Source organism: Gymnogyps californianus, chromosome 2 (assembly GCF_018139145.2).
Source record: "Gymnogyps californianus isolate 813 chromosome 2, ASM1813914v2, whole genome shotgun sequence".
Classification (NCBI taxonomy): Eukaryota; Metazoa; Chordata; class Aves; order Accipitriformes; family Cathartidae; genus Gymnogyps; species Gymnogyps californianus.
The window spans coordinates 91,598,552-91,613,502 of NC_059472.1; the positions used below are offsets into that span (position 1 = coordinate 91,598,552).

At 41.2% G+C, this 14,951-nt stretch overlaps 1 protein-coding gene across 1 annotated transcript in view; it reads left to right on the forward strand.

Moving 5' to 3' along the window:
* Positions 1-14,951, forward strand: part of MYLK4 (myosin light chain kinase family member 4) — a 68,984-nt gene that overhangs the window by 40,316 nt on the left and 13,717 nt on the right. The gene's annotated exons all lie outside the window — the stretch shown is intronic.

Consider the following 14,951-nt stretch of genomic DNA (forward strand, 5'->3'; position numbering starts at 1 on the left):
CTCTGGTTGAGAAGGTTAAAACATTAGTAATTCATAATTCAAGTGTAAAACACCATGTTCAAAAATGTAAACTTTGCAAGGCAAGTGATTATACAAAAGGAGCTGGACATCTTTTTAGGATGCACATTTTCTCGGAGACAACAGCTGATGCCCTGCTCAAGAAGAAAAGTGAAAAGGTGAGCCCAGGTTTGTGTTTCATCTTGTCGGGCATCATTGCAAGCTGTGGATATGTTCTGCTACATGCTTAGCTTTTTTATTTCATTAACACTTAAGAGAGAACAACCAATATGCTCTAAAAATGAAGAGTATTAGAACAAACTGAGCAAGTTTCAGTGGAAAAGATATAGAAAATCTGCTGAGTGATAAATACCTTCATTTTTTTCTAATTATTTTTTTACAGTTGTAAAACATAACTAGGGGTCACTGACATGGGTGACAAAGATTGACACAGACTTCAGGAGGCTTGGGTCCTGGCCATACATTTTACTATGATCTTTTCTGGATTTATAATTATCTGGGGGAATCAAGTTGCAGCAGTCATGTTATATGCAGTAGGGTCTAGAGCTTAGTTAAACTGGTAAAAATCCTTCTTGGGTCAGGGCATGTACATATGTATGTCCTTTATTTCAAAGATCATCTTAAGTGTGCTGTTCCGATCTGGTATTTCTTCTGACATCGGTGGGGAGGGGGGAACTTCTAAACTGGGATCTGAGGTAGGGTTACTGTAACTGGACCTGCGGCTTGTGTAAACTTCCTCAGGGGAAAAAGCGCCTGTGTCACCATAATGGGAGTTTCTTTACAGATCAGATTAAAAGACCACAAAAATCTCTTGAAAGGCTCCATTGACTATAATAGGCTCTTATAAAGTAGTTTGACTATTCTTTGTTTGGTAAAGAAGCCCAGTAGCATTAGAAAATTAAGGAATTTTTTCTGACGAAGTATGTTGTTATTTAATTAACCTACAGTGAACCAAAAAGGTTGCCTTTCATATTTTTTTCCTGCTTTGCTTTACTTTAATTTTTTTTCCTCAGAAAGTCACATACAAGCTTTATTCTTTGATTCATTTAAAGAATTATTCTTGAGTTTGTTTTTCTAAAGTTTTTGAGCAGGAAAAACATCACGTGAAGGTATTATTGGAAATGGCATTCCTTGAAAAAAGAAGCAGCAAGTATTACTCAGACTAGTCTGGTCAGCAAACCAGGTACGTTTCAGCTTGGTTACTCTTAGGCAGCCCCACTTCTCAGGTAGACAAGAAGCATTTGAGCCATCATAGAAATCTATAAAAATAGCAGTCAGTGCTGAGTAGCAACAGGGGAGCATCTTGTAAAGCTCTATCAGCTGAACTGGCTGATCTGCCACTACGTAAGGATATAAAATGTGCGGCCTTGTTTCCAGAGCATCATCAATGAGAGGGAAAAGTTGCTGCCCTGCCAAAGGAGACCAACAACAAAAGTGGTTTTTACAGGCCCTTCTTGAACATCAGGTTGGACTGGTTTCAATAAAGGAGTTTCAACAAAAGAGAAGTTTTCTTCTTTTGTACCATTACTTTGATGAGAAAAGATTAGTTATTTTGAGCATCTGAGTTTAGGCCTGCTTTTACTTTTCAAAACATCAATGAAAACATCTGTCGTAAAAGCCCCATCATAATGAGACCCACAGGTCATCTCTGTAATGCTGCGATCACTGCAGTTTGTGGTAGAGCTCTATCTGTCTCAGTGAAATTACATGTTCATCTAAACTATTTATAAATATAAAGTGAATCAGGCCTGGGATGTTAATGAACTGGCAACCCCTGGAGGCCCAAGTAGGTGTGAGGCTCTCCGTGGTAGCAACGCAGGGTAAGAGAAAGGAGGGGACCGTGCGGGCTTTGCTGGTGAGTTTGTGGGAGCTGGTGAGTGTAGTGCAAGAGGCAGGTCAGAGGAGGAGGTCATGCTCCCGACAGGCCAGAGGGGAGCCAAGATGGCAGAGATGCAAGTGCCCAGTGGAAAGTTCAGAGCTATGAAGGGTCTGGAAGTGGAAGGTAGGGGGCTTGAACATGGTGGAAACAGAGGCAGCCTACTGACAAGGACCCAAAGAGGAGAGGGGCGAGTGGAGTCTCTGTCTTTTCCAACAGCAGCTCCATTTGTAATCCCCTCACTGGTTCATTTTTGTTTAGGCAGACTCTTGGCGATGTTGAATGGACTTGGTAGGAGCTTGTCTAGCATGAGGGCTTAGGAAAGGCGACACGAGCACGTCTGGAATCATGCCGGTGATGTTTTATGTTGTTAATATTTTGTTTGTTTTATGAGATAGCATACATATGTTAGCTTGTCATTACCTTCCTCTCTGTGCATTTGATTTATTAGTAAAGGACCATCATAAAATTATCAAGCTATCCTGTGAACAACAGCTGGCTTTAGTAAACACTTAGTCATCTTGGGTTTAAGTAAAAACAGACTTGAATTCAGTCCTACATTAAGAATAATGGAACATGGTATGATATCCTTCAGCAGAGACTGCTGAGCTTGGCTGTCAGCTTAGTAGGAGCCAGTATTTATTGGCGTTCAGGGCAAACAGACTCTCCTCTGTGTGAGGGGGTAGGAACAGCATCTCTTAGCAAGTTAGTGAAAAGGCTGGTCCATGAGACACTGTGAAGTTGGTTGCTTGTGCCTCTGCCTGCCATGTATTCAAACTGGATTTACAAATGAGGTTTTAAATTGTTGTGGCAAAAGCAAAAAGAAAAGTAAAGGAATAGAGAAATAGGGGATCTCACCCTTGCAGAGTTTTACACCTGAAATGTACCACTGATTGGTGGCATAGCAATGAGCAAACCTACCTGACTATGCAGAAATCAATCCTTGCTTCTGTTAACACAATCCTTATCACTGTCTCTAGTCCCCACCTGATGACAATTTTGAACAATGGTGACCCTGCAGAAGGCAGGCCACCAGGCAGTAAGACCAACATGTCTTTTATCCTAAGTGGACTCCGTATGGCAACACTGAGCAACCCTTCAATCACTTTAGACATACACAGTCCTATTCTGTTTCCTTACGGCTGTGAGCAAGGTGATCCATTCACTGCAGTTAATTCAGAAGGACAGTAACCACTTCTGTGCATTGCTGGAGATGGTCAGATGTTCTGGATGATGTGCCTGTTTGTCATCCACCCTGCCTCAACTATGAGCAAATGCCACCTCTTAGTTCTAATGGCTGAGCTGTCTGACAAATACTTGGCTGTCCCTGGACTGGTTCTGCAAAATAATCCAATCATTCTTAATTACTAGTAGGTGGTGCAATAGGTGGCCATGGATACATCTGGATAAGGTAGTGGATTGTGTTTACATAGTGCTTAATCACCTGCCTTCCCATCCTTCCCTCTCTAGAGAGGTGCTGCTCTTTGCTTTATTAATTGTGGGATTGTTTTTTAATTTTTCCTAACTAACTGGCTTGTTTTACAGAACCAGATTAAGTAGAGAGCGGTGGAAAAGGCAGAACAATGGGGAGGGAAGAGGGGGAATGGGAGAGAGGTAAAGAAGGGGTGATAAGCAGCTGGGGTGTGTAATCTCTCTTCTGGCTTCAGCAACAGCTGGAACAGTTTCCAGATCACAAGCTCCACAGGGACTTTTTGTGCTCTTGCAAAATATAGGGATCACTCTCCTCTGAAGCAAAATTTCTGCTTTCCTGCCTTTTACTGCCATCCTGAAATACCTCCACTGCCTTGTACAGGAGGTTAGTTTATTTCTGTTTTGGGTTGGAGTTATAATATTGTGTAGCTAGCCTGCTGCCAAATGTCTCCCAGCCGTTTTCCAATGAGCGCAGCGTGACCCTATCACCACATGGCTGAGAGGAGTAGCATGTATTACTTGTCATTTTAAGTCATTTTCTCACTACTACCACCCAGGGAAATCAGCAGTTCTACAGTAAGGTTCTTTAAAAGTCTTGAGGTTTTCCTCAAATTCACCTTTTTAAGTAGGCCGTGATAATCCTGTTGCAAAATGACTCGGTAACTCCATTTTCAGTCCTATTTCTTCCACTTATAAAGAAAGAGGGTAAAATGATACTTCACATATTTCCTCCAAATTAAACAGTTTAGAGATTCTGTACTATTAACCTGCAAATACTCACCTGGAGAGTCAGAAAGTCCCTTTTGTTGGCATTGTAAAGCAGCGTTGAACTTTCTGCAGTTGCCTGCAGGTTGCTGTAACTTCAGTCTCCTGCCATTTCTACAGGCTTTGCCATAGGACTAATAACTATTAGCAGTTTGAGGCTGTTTCCCACACTAAAAACACCCCAGCAGTGGGAGCTGTGTTTTCTGTTTGAACCCTCTGTCCCTCCTGTGCAGATATCACACTGCAATTGCAACTCACTGGCTGCTTTAGTAGGAGTTTGCAATGAAACTGCTGTTTGCCGCATGTGTTTTAAGATCCATTCAGCCTCAGTCTATAATCGTTCTTCTGATTCCTTCATTTTGCCTACAAATACTAACGAGTCCCTTATGCATTATTTAAATTCTCTCCAGGTTGGCCATGTTCTGTGTATTTTTCATATTCCAGCCAAATAGGCAGGAATTGTTTCATTTTCTTTCTCATCTGTCTGCAAGAGTTTCTGCTGTCCTTGGTGGTTTTGAGGGTAGAGGCTTTCTGCAGAATCTCAGCAGATGGGTCGTCCACTGCTTGGGCAGTGCAGCCAGTCAGTGCCTTCAGCTGCCATTATACTCGGGAATGCTCTTCTTCCCTTCAGGACTGATGCCTTTACCTAAATATGTTCTTGGTAGAGATATTCCAGTTTTTGAGTGAGCTATAATATATTAGAGTTATAATTCTCTCTCTGACTTTCTCTGTCTATAAAACCGGTATGTTTTCTCCAGATGACGTTTTAATCTTGTTTTGCCCCGTTCTCTCCCTTACTGACAGCCATAGGAGTTTTTTCATGCCTTTCCAATTCAGAATGCTGTTTAATTTTGCTTTCATTTAGCCTTGGAACTTGCTGTCTACTCTACAATGTTCCCTGGGTAGGATCCTGCCCTGGGCACTGTTGTTGTGGTTTTGCTCTCTCTACAACTCCGAAGAACGTGTGGAATCAAAGCAGGCAGAGCTGATTTCTAAATACCTGCGTGCCAGCTCGGATGGCTTATGGGCATGACATTAACGCCTGTGTGTTACAGCGACCGTTTTAGGAATCCATTACAATCCCTTTACGAAACTAGGGAGACCTCATGATGAAGACGAAGAGATAAGTGCTAAGTGCAGGAGAGTGAGACAAGGCAGGTCATCAGAGAGCAGTCCTGTAAAAGCAGAAGGTTCCTCAAAGAGGTGAGACAGTGGTAGGAGGGATTTGCTCAGGCAAGAGGTCTTCACCCACTGCAGTCATCTAAAATCCACGTTTTGTCATCAGATATCCTATCCATTTAGTCAGTTTTCAGGTGAGGACTCCTCTCGGCCCCCGTCAGGAGTCAGATACATCTGCCAGTAGTAAGGGTACCATGCTTGAATGCCTCTTCTGGAGGGTGCCATTGCAACTAAATGCAGGGTCTCCACCATGCTGACTTTTGATAATGAGGGTAGCTGCTCTGGAACCCAATTAATTTGGTGCCGTCCTGGCAGCACCTGGGTTTTGCACACACGTGCACCAGTGAGGAGAAGCGGTGATGGCTGGCTTGGCAGCAGCCCCAGCACAGCCTGGGAGGCATCCCACCACATTCCATTTGCTGGGTGCTGCCTGCGTGGTGAGGTGTCACAAGAGAAGGTCTGTCTATAAAGGGGAAATAAAGAGATCCCAGGTCTTTCCCCTCCGCCCAAACTGCCTTCTTGTTAAATGAAGTGCGTTATTAGGAAACCTGCATTTCTGGAGTCCAATTCAAAGTGAGTCATCAAAGCTGTAGGGGATGATTTCTGAAGTTCGTAACCCTTTGGAAATCTCCCAACAGTGTGATTTCACAAAAGCAGCTTAGGAAGGGCAGTTCAAGAAGTCTGAAGATATTTGCCATTCATATCATTGCATGCTTAGCTCAGATAAGTTAGTAAAGCTGAGAAATACTCTCTTAACAATGAGGCTACTTAACTGATATTGTAGCAAAACATTGCCCGAGTAGTTTGACAGATGGGTGGTTTATGCCCTCAGTTAAAAAGATCTGCCACTGATTTGGCATTCAAGCTGGATTTTTTTCTCACACTGTGACAATACTGGAGCCCGCTTTAGAGGATGAGCCGTTTAATGGTAATGGGGAAAATGTGGAGAATAGCACCTAGAAAATTTTGGAGTTATGGCACAGGTGCATATGAGGCACACGTGCACCTGTGAAGCACATGGGACCCTGTCAGTCATCACACATGCGAGGACATTGAGCAGTATAGAGAAGGGGTAGATGTGAGGCGGTCCAATATGTTGGTAAGATAAGCAGCCAGAGTCTCCAGTGATTGTGCTTGCCTGATGTTGCCCCTGATTTGTTCAGGTGAGAAACCCAAAAGAGATAGTAACAGGTGGATTTTATTTCCCAGATGCAGTGAAAGGACATGTGTCAAAGCCAGGTGATGCTGAATGCTCTGGTTTTAGGAGGTGGATTGGTATCCTCAGATTTGTTGGTCATTATTACAGGTCTCCGTGTATTCCAGAGACATTAAAATTATACCAATCAATTGGAGTTAAAAAAATCTACCTCCAAAGTTCTTCTTATGCCTGATGGTGTCTCTGTTAAATGACCGTGACTAGACCTCAAAGCAAAAGTAAACATGTTTAAAAGCAACCTGTTACTGTTAGTGCAATGTGCTGTGTCTTCACCATAGCAGATGGCACGCTTGAGGCCGTGGGCTCTGTCAGGAGCCTGGTTGCATGAAAGCCTTTTCTACTCAGTGTAAGATTCCCTGTTTTGAAAAGAATGGCCTGGCGGGAGGAAGCATCCATTTGAAACCTGACAGCTACTGCTTCTCCAGTGCAGTGGGTGGGAAGTCAGCAAACTGAAGTGAGGAATAGGCAAGGCTTTGGCTTCACTGATCTTCAGCTTCTCACCTAGGATGGTGTTATTCCAAGGGATTTTTCAGTATTTGGTGTGTGTCTTCATGCAGAGCTTGTTACCTCATTACCAATGTATTTTCAAGGCAGCAGGTCACATACATAGAAATTCTCTCGTATTTCCTATTGGGGGGATCATGATTCTCATGGCTCAGAGGTTATTTTTGTGTGTGATTAAAAGATACTTGTGAATTGAGTTTGGTTTATACAGAAGAATGATTTCTTAATCTAGTTGAAGGAGCTCTATAAAGATCATGGAAGAGTCAAAATCTTTGTCTGAAGGTGCCAGCAGTTTGTGTAGTGTAGCAAAAAATAATGACACGGAAGCAGATGTACCGCATGCCAGTAGAAGCAGAACTCCTATGTGTACGTTTTGTATCATTTGTGAGTTTGTATCAAATACATTCACTGAATACTTTACATTGCTGGGGGGAAAAAAGGGTGTGTATTGAAGAGGAACACAAAAGGGAAGGAGGGGATGGATTCCAGCTTTGGGGTTAGCACAGGAGGCATCACCACGCATGCTGTTGCCCTGAGGTCTCTGTCGTATGTGATGCATTCTCCTGTGTACCAATGTGGAGATACTGGGAGCATCCACAGTACCACGCTCAGGTGGCAAAGCCCATGGCTGATTTCTGGCTGTTAGTGAAATGAATTCATCGCAAAGCTCAAGTAACTTAATCATGTTGGTAAACGGATGGTGATCAGGTCTTACACAAAACCAGGATATCTTGCCATAATAAAGCTCTGCAAAGTATCTTAAGAACATGAGAAAGAGACACCGAGTAAGAAATGTGGTTTAGGCGTATGCAAAGTTTTGTGTCTCAGTATCGGCTGATTGAAGTTGAGAATAATGTCTTGACATCAAATGAAATGTGATGGGGTGATAAAGGACCGCTAACTAAAAGGTTGGGGCTGCTTCGTGAGGCCATTCATTACAAAAATTTTTGCAGTAGGGAAAAAAAAAAATCAAAGAGCTTTATTAGGTGAATAAAAAAAAATTGAAAGTTAGCTAGGAAAACATTCCAAGGGTAGGACTGCTACAGTATAAAGAAAGAATGGAACTAAGTACAGCTCATTAAAAAGGAGTCAGATGTCTATAAAAAACATTAATTTCTTGCTGCATTTGAAATTTCTATTAAAATGTATTATATTTATATATATAATTGCTTATTGCTTAATTTCTGCAGGTTTCTAAAGTCAACTTAAATAATTTCCAAAAATGTTTTTTTTTCCATTGGTCTATACTGAAGTTTCAGCCTCCGGAGTATCTCGCATTATTCTGTTATCATCACGTGGGCTTTTATTCTGTTTCTGTTACTTAGGGTCTAGCAATACTCTATGAAAGAATATGTTTAGGTCTGGAAAATGCATTTTTGAAGACACGACACCAACTTGTGTAGGTACAGACACCTTTTTGCTTTGGTATATTTTGCAGGGTCAGAATGTGACCCTTCATATTTAACCTTTTGTGGAATTAAAATGAAAACTTCATTGAAAGCTTTTGGCTTGTATGAATAGGGAAAATGACTGTAATTAACCCCATTGTGCATATTCAAGTCATTAAAGAAAGGCGAAAAAATAACATGGAGGAATAATTTCCACTAAGAAATATTGATTCCTGTAATTTTAGAAATTACAGACTGGAAAAAGTCACGTCACCAAAGTTCAGGAAGAATAATACGTCAATAAATAAAATCCCATTAGGGATTAAGTTAAAAAGACGCTTAAGAAAGCACTGCTAACAGACTGAAAGAAGAGGAGTGTTATGAAGAGTAGTCGGGTGGGATGGATGTCATTAACAAAGCACCACACCTTTCGCATGAGATATTCAGAAGAGCATGATGGCCATGAGCGCTATGACCTCTGGGCTCTCAGAGCGGCTGGCCTAACTGCCTGGGGTCGGGCGTCATGGGGGCCCATGCCCCTGACAAACTACAAGGAGGTCTTTGTACCTCCCGCAGCTGGGCTGGGAGGGACACGTTGACTTCTGTCAGCTCCAGAGGACCTGGCGCAACCCCATGCTTTACAGGGAAGAAATAATGAGCAGAAGTTCATGTTTTTATTGCCAGGTCAAGATTTGACAACTTGAAGTCACATGTTGCTACAAATAGCAAAACATGGAGAAAACTGGGATGCTCATGTATAGACTACTCATGTGTCTACACATATCCTAGTCCTTATATTTGTATATCTAGTCCTTATATTTGTATTTCTTATTCTAGTGCACTATTGACCCTATATTTATTGCAAATAGCTACATTTATTGGTTCTGAAGGATACCAGTAAATGTTTCATTTGTATTCTTTTTTTTTCTCATTTCAATTAGTATGAGCTCCTCATCTGCTGTTCAAATGTAAGAGATCAGAAATGATGCTTGAATAAACACTGTAGTAATTTATGTAACGCTCTGGCAGTTTCAGATATTCAGCATCGTCCAGTGTTCCTTCCACTAGACAATTTTCAAAAGCTGGCTTCTGTATTTCACACCTGCAAACTACAGCAATATTTAGTAGGAAGCACTGTGTGCCTGCAATTAATTCTGAATGCAGAAGTGAAATCTGGCCCCATGCATCAAAGAGCTTGGAGGCCGTTTCTCTGGTTATTTGCTCAGCTGACTGTATTTGATCAGAGCTGATGTCCTCAGTGGTACGGTGAGGTTGACACACTTACAGGAATCTGAGTGCATTACTAATTGCAGTCACATTGCAGAATGAGTAAGTCTGAGGCTTTTCCCTATTTCTTTTAGTGCTTTTCACCATTAAAAAACCAGAATGAGCATTGGTTGATTCCCTGTGATCCATCTGTAATCGTGGCATTTATATTTAAGTTCTGTGTGAACAAGGCTCCAATTTATATTTCAAGGGTACTTACCTAGTTGTATTTAGACCTTTTTAATTTTGTGGCTTGCAATTTCCTGGGACCAGCTGCATCCCAAATAGTTGTCAGTCTCAGTTCTTATGCTCATATTACAGTTTCTTCATCCCTTGCAGAGCAAGACTTTCTGAACAAGTCCTGCTGAAATCCTTTCATGCAGTTTCATCCAGTTTTTCTCAATTCTTTTTGCTTCACATGGAGTTTCCTTTCCCTTGAACTCTGTTTATAGCGGGTACACATTGCTTTAATTTCATGCCTATTTTGTATACAGCCTTATGAAATTAAAACCAAAAAAATAAAGCATAAAATATGCAGAGGGCTTACCAGAACAAATGTTTAGTAATACAACTGATTCATGCCCAGAGTAAAATATGAATAAGCCATGGAACTGCTTGCATGATTAAGACACTCAAAATTAAGTGCCTGGTCCTGTATATTTTGTTGAAATATGTATTACACTGCTTCAGCTGGTAGCTCAAAGACCAAAAGTAGCCTCTCTGGAAAGTATTTGGAGGTATCTGCATTTTTCACACCCTGTGGATCTATTACTAATAATGATAGTGCCAGTTTCATAGTACTGTGAGAGGAAGAAGGCAGGTGGAAAAGGAGCACCAAGCAACAGCAGACACCATGGTGTGCTGTGGTCACTGTCCTGCTACAAGTCTAGGAGTGGCCGATGAAAAAACACACTGAGCAAACGGCATAGGAATATGAATAAATAGCCATAAAGGTAGCAGTAATAGCAGAATTTTTATGAGGAGCTGGCCTGGTATAAAGCACCTCTAGATGTCACTGCAACATTGTAAAATGTAGATAAGAGAAAGCTACAAAGTTGACATTATAGTTTATACCCTCTGATTCCTGGTAACTGTTTTGATCAGCCTGTAATAAATTATTGGATCATTAAAAATGCTGTTACTAGATGTTGATTAACAGCAAAAAACTTTTTGAAATCTGTCAGTAAGACTGTTACTGAACATTTTACTAGAATATTAAATATTCCTAGCTTTGGTTTAATTAACCTAGTTTTTAACAGCAAAAGCTAGTGCAGGGCAACAACCCCTTTCTGGATGTTTTTTTTTCTTTTAGTCCCTGAGGCTCAATCCTGATCTTTTCTGGGCTGTGTTTATGCCAACACTGATGTTGATTACAACTGACATCATTTCTCTTGCTTTACCAACTGGTACCAATTTGATCAGCTTGGTAGTGATTAAAATAAGGACCATCATTTATAGGAAAAGCATCAGTTAGAACACAGAGTACTTGGATTTGACCAAAAAAATCAGGCTGCAATTTCATGAGGAACAATGGAACGTGAACACTGTATACACTAATACATCAATTGCCTTCTGTACAGGTCATCAAAGAAAAGTTACATTTGAATGAGACGGGAACAAAAGAGAAGAAGCCTCCAGATTCAACAGGTTAGAATATTTTTTTTCTGATTAGTTTCTAGTTCCTAAGAGTACAACTGCCCAGAAATAGCCATTACTCTCCTGAGCAGCTCCAGTGAAGCTGGTTGGGTTACGTGTGTGCTCATCAGAATCAGTGAGAATTGTCCAAGCAACATCAACCTACTTTTCACATGCCTATGCACATGGTGGCATACTGCTCAAAAAAGTGCTTTGCCTGAGGCATTTAGTAACCTTGACTTGGCTGACAATAAATTTGAGTGAGAAAAACGTTTTCCAGTGCTGCGTCTGAAAGGAAGAGTTTGTGACCCATGATATCCCTGTTTTAAAGAAGTAGTCTGCTCTTGCTTAGGAGACATTTACACTGACCTTGAAAGTGGGAGAGGAAAGCAAGTGCCTAGTTCAAAATGCAACAGAAGTTATGCTAAGTGCGCAACCCTACCTTAATATTGTCACTGTCAGAGAATTACTGATAGATTCCTTGGTAATCTGTTTACTTACAGAGGGGGCCATCCAGAAAAGCCAGTCCTGCTCTCAGGAAGAAGTTGTTGATAAGCTCAACAAGGAAAATGCCGAGAGGGAAAGTTCTGTTCTGCTTCAAATGGATCCTCCCAAATTTCATACTGAAGGGCCAGAGGAGAAAGGAGAAAGTTTGGCTTTTGAAAGCTATTACAAATACAGGAGAAGCTCTGTTCAGAAATCCTTCACTACAGAAAAGCGGCAAAAAGATGATGCTGTTGATGATGCATGTCAAAGAGTAACTGGGCAGGAGATAGAGAGTGAGTCCCCAGGAGATGGGGAGAGGAAGGAGGAACATCAGGTGTCTGGAGATGAAAGACAAGAGGAGAGGGAGAATAAAGGGGAGAGAAATGCTAATAAGAGTGGAAAAAAAGTTGGGAAACCACCAGCTCCTTCCCAAAATGAAGATGAGGCAGGACAAAGCCATGATCAAGAGGCACCAGAGGGAAGGTAAGGTCTGAAGCTCAGGCTACACATTTTTAAGAGACTCATGCTTTAGAAAAATGTGTAGTTCAAGTTTCGAGTCAAAGTGGCTGGTTAATATAAATATTGGTGAAAACCCAGCCCAATACAAAAGTGTGTAATGAGTTTATCTCTCTGATCTGAGCTCTAAGCTGAAATTATACCCTTAAAAAAAGACAGGCAAACAATCTACCATACATGGTACTAGCAGTGTGTTTTGGTTGTTTGCTTGGGAAATAGGTTAGGAACATGGGAACTATGTTAGGCTATTCTTCCTCTCTGAGGAGAATTGTCCCATTGTTATTTTTATACACTGCAGCATCATATAACCTATGAGCAAAATAAGGTTAGATTAGGCCACGTACCAATTGGGGATTAAGTTACTGCAAAATGTAGTAACTTAAGCGATAACATAAAACTGTGAAACTTTGCCCAGGCAATTAATCTGATAAATTTGTTTACTGTAATTCTTTCTTTGCTGCATTGATATGTAGCCCTTCAGGGATAAACCAGTTTAAGCTCTCAGGAACCTATATGAACAGAGTGAAATCCCAATGCTCTCCCATTGCTTTAAAGGTGAGATTGATAGCCAAATGTTAAATTTAGAACTCAGGCAAGGATTTCAGTAATGGAGAAACATTTTGCTGTCATGATTAACTTAGGGGTCATTTTTATTTCTCAAAGTGAATATTAAAACAGTTTATTTTACACCGTGAAGCAAAATAACCTAATGTTATTTGAATGCAATATATGTGTAGGCATTTTTCACCTATGTTTCTAAATTTGCTCTGCTTTAAGTGTACCCTGCTCTAATGCCATGTTTTGTCCTTGCAGGTGTAAAGGCTGCGAAAAAGGTACAGGAAATTATAGTTCAGTCACTGAGCAGACCTGCCAATTTGACCGTAGTGGTAGCAGTAAGCATCGAGTGAATGATGAATGTCTAATCAAAGACGACAACAAAAAGAGCAGGCTAGATGCAGAAAGTGCTGATGGCATATGTAAAACTAAAAAAAAGCTCTTAGAGGAAGTATTCCTAAAGGCAAAGCATTTGATTCCACTGGTATTACAGTGACGATCAGAGAGACACATCTGTAGAAGAGAATGATTTCATGATTGTAATTAGTAGGGCGAAAAGGTGTGCATGGTAGCTCTGACGGGGAAAAGGTGTGCATGGTAGCTCTGACGGGAAGCAGTTGTTCATGGGCCACATCCTAAGCTGATGGGAAATAACACGGTTCTGTTTGCTTCCATCTTAGAGGCTTCTGTTCTGGCACAAATTAGTCGCAACTAATTTGCTTCTGCCACAACTACTCCACTGATGCTATCCTCTTTCCCTCTTGTTTTAACAACAGAGCTAAAACTCCTAAGTATAGAGTGGCAGGAGAAATTATATCATGTGTGGCAAAATTGGTTGACCTGTGGAAGTGCTGAGAACATGTGTTAACACAGAATCTACAATGCTCTGGATGTAGCCTGCAAAACCGTCTTGCTCGTATTCGTACCATTGCAATCTGAAGTGAGAACAACTGCAGCCTATAAAACAAAGAAATACAGATTTTTGTGTGGAAGTCTGACTGATGCTGTTGAACAGTCAGATAAATGGTGCTCAGGCATTGAACTCTGAAACAGTGCTTACTGGGGTGAAGCAGGGATTTCTGGTATTAGACCTCCAGCTTGAGAATTTCAGTGCCTATCCCTGTATATGAAATGATGGCACATGAGAGGATGGCCTGAAGGATTTGAAGATATATGTGTGTGCGTCTGCATGCATAGGACTTAGAATGAATTTCTTTGCTTTGGGAATGGGGGGAGAGTGGGAAAGGGAAACATTTATTAAATGTTTGTGCTAGGCTCTTGTACCAGGAAACAGGAAATAGTATACTAAAACTTTAAACTCCATAACCTGTCCTGAGCTCTGGCAAATTGTTAGGGATGACATTAAGGTTAGAGTGTCTTTCCTGGAGCATCTTTGATCTGTAATGGGAGGTCATTCTTGAATAGGGAGAAATCCCCTCTGGTGTGTAGGAAAAGAAAAATAGAGGGTCTGTCACTGGAAAAATCTTGAAGGCTAAGACTTAGGTGTAGTTTTAAAGAGGCACTCTGGCCTCTTTACCAAACTTTGGGCAAGCAAGTGTTCTTTTAATGTTTGGGAGCTGAGCTTTCAGAAAGACATTTTCTTCTGTCACTTACATGCTGGGGCCCTTGGAGTTTGTGTTGTTAGAGTCAAATTCTGCCTTTAGGGTAGAGGATTTCTTGGCATTTTGTCTGTCTTGGTAACACACAAGGGCCCATACTTAAGGACGTGCAATTCAGACTCTGCAAAATCCCAAGTAGGTGGCAAACTTCCAGAAGCCCCAGCTTTTCACAATTCCTTGACCATGAACTAACTTCCTGACCATGTAAGTTATTAACACTGTCAAAAAAAAAATCTAGGTACACAGCTGGTGTCCTGGAAAAATGGACATTCACTGTGAATAGGGACAATCTACTACATTAATGACCAAAGTGTTCCTGCCAGCTACATGCTGTCATGGGTTTTTTTTGTTTGTGTTTTTAATCATTTTCACTGGAGTAATGAACAGTTTTAGAATTGCTCAACAAGCCTCACACAAAAGGGAGCAAGCATTCCAAACCAGAGAGCTCATGTTGAAATGCTGGGGCTCTAGCCCTCCCAACCAGTTGAAGAAGTATT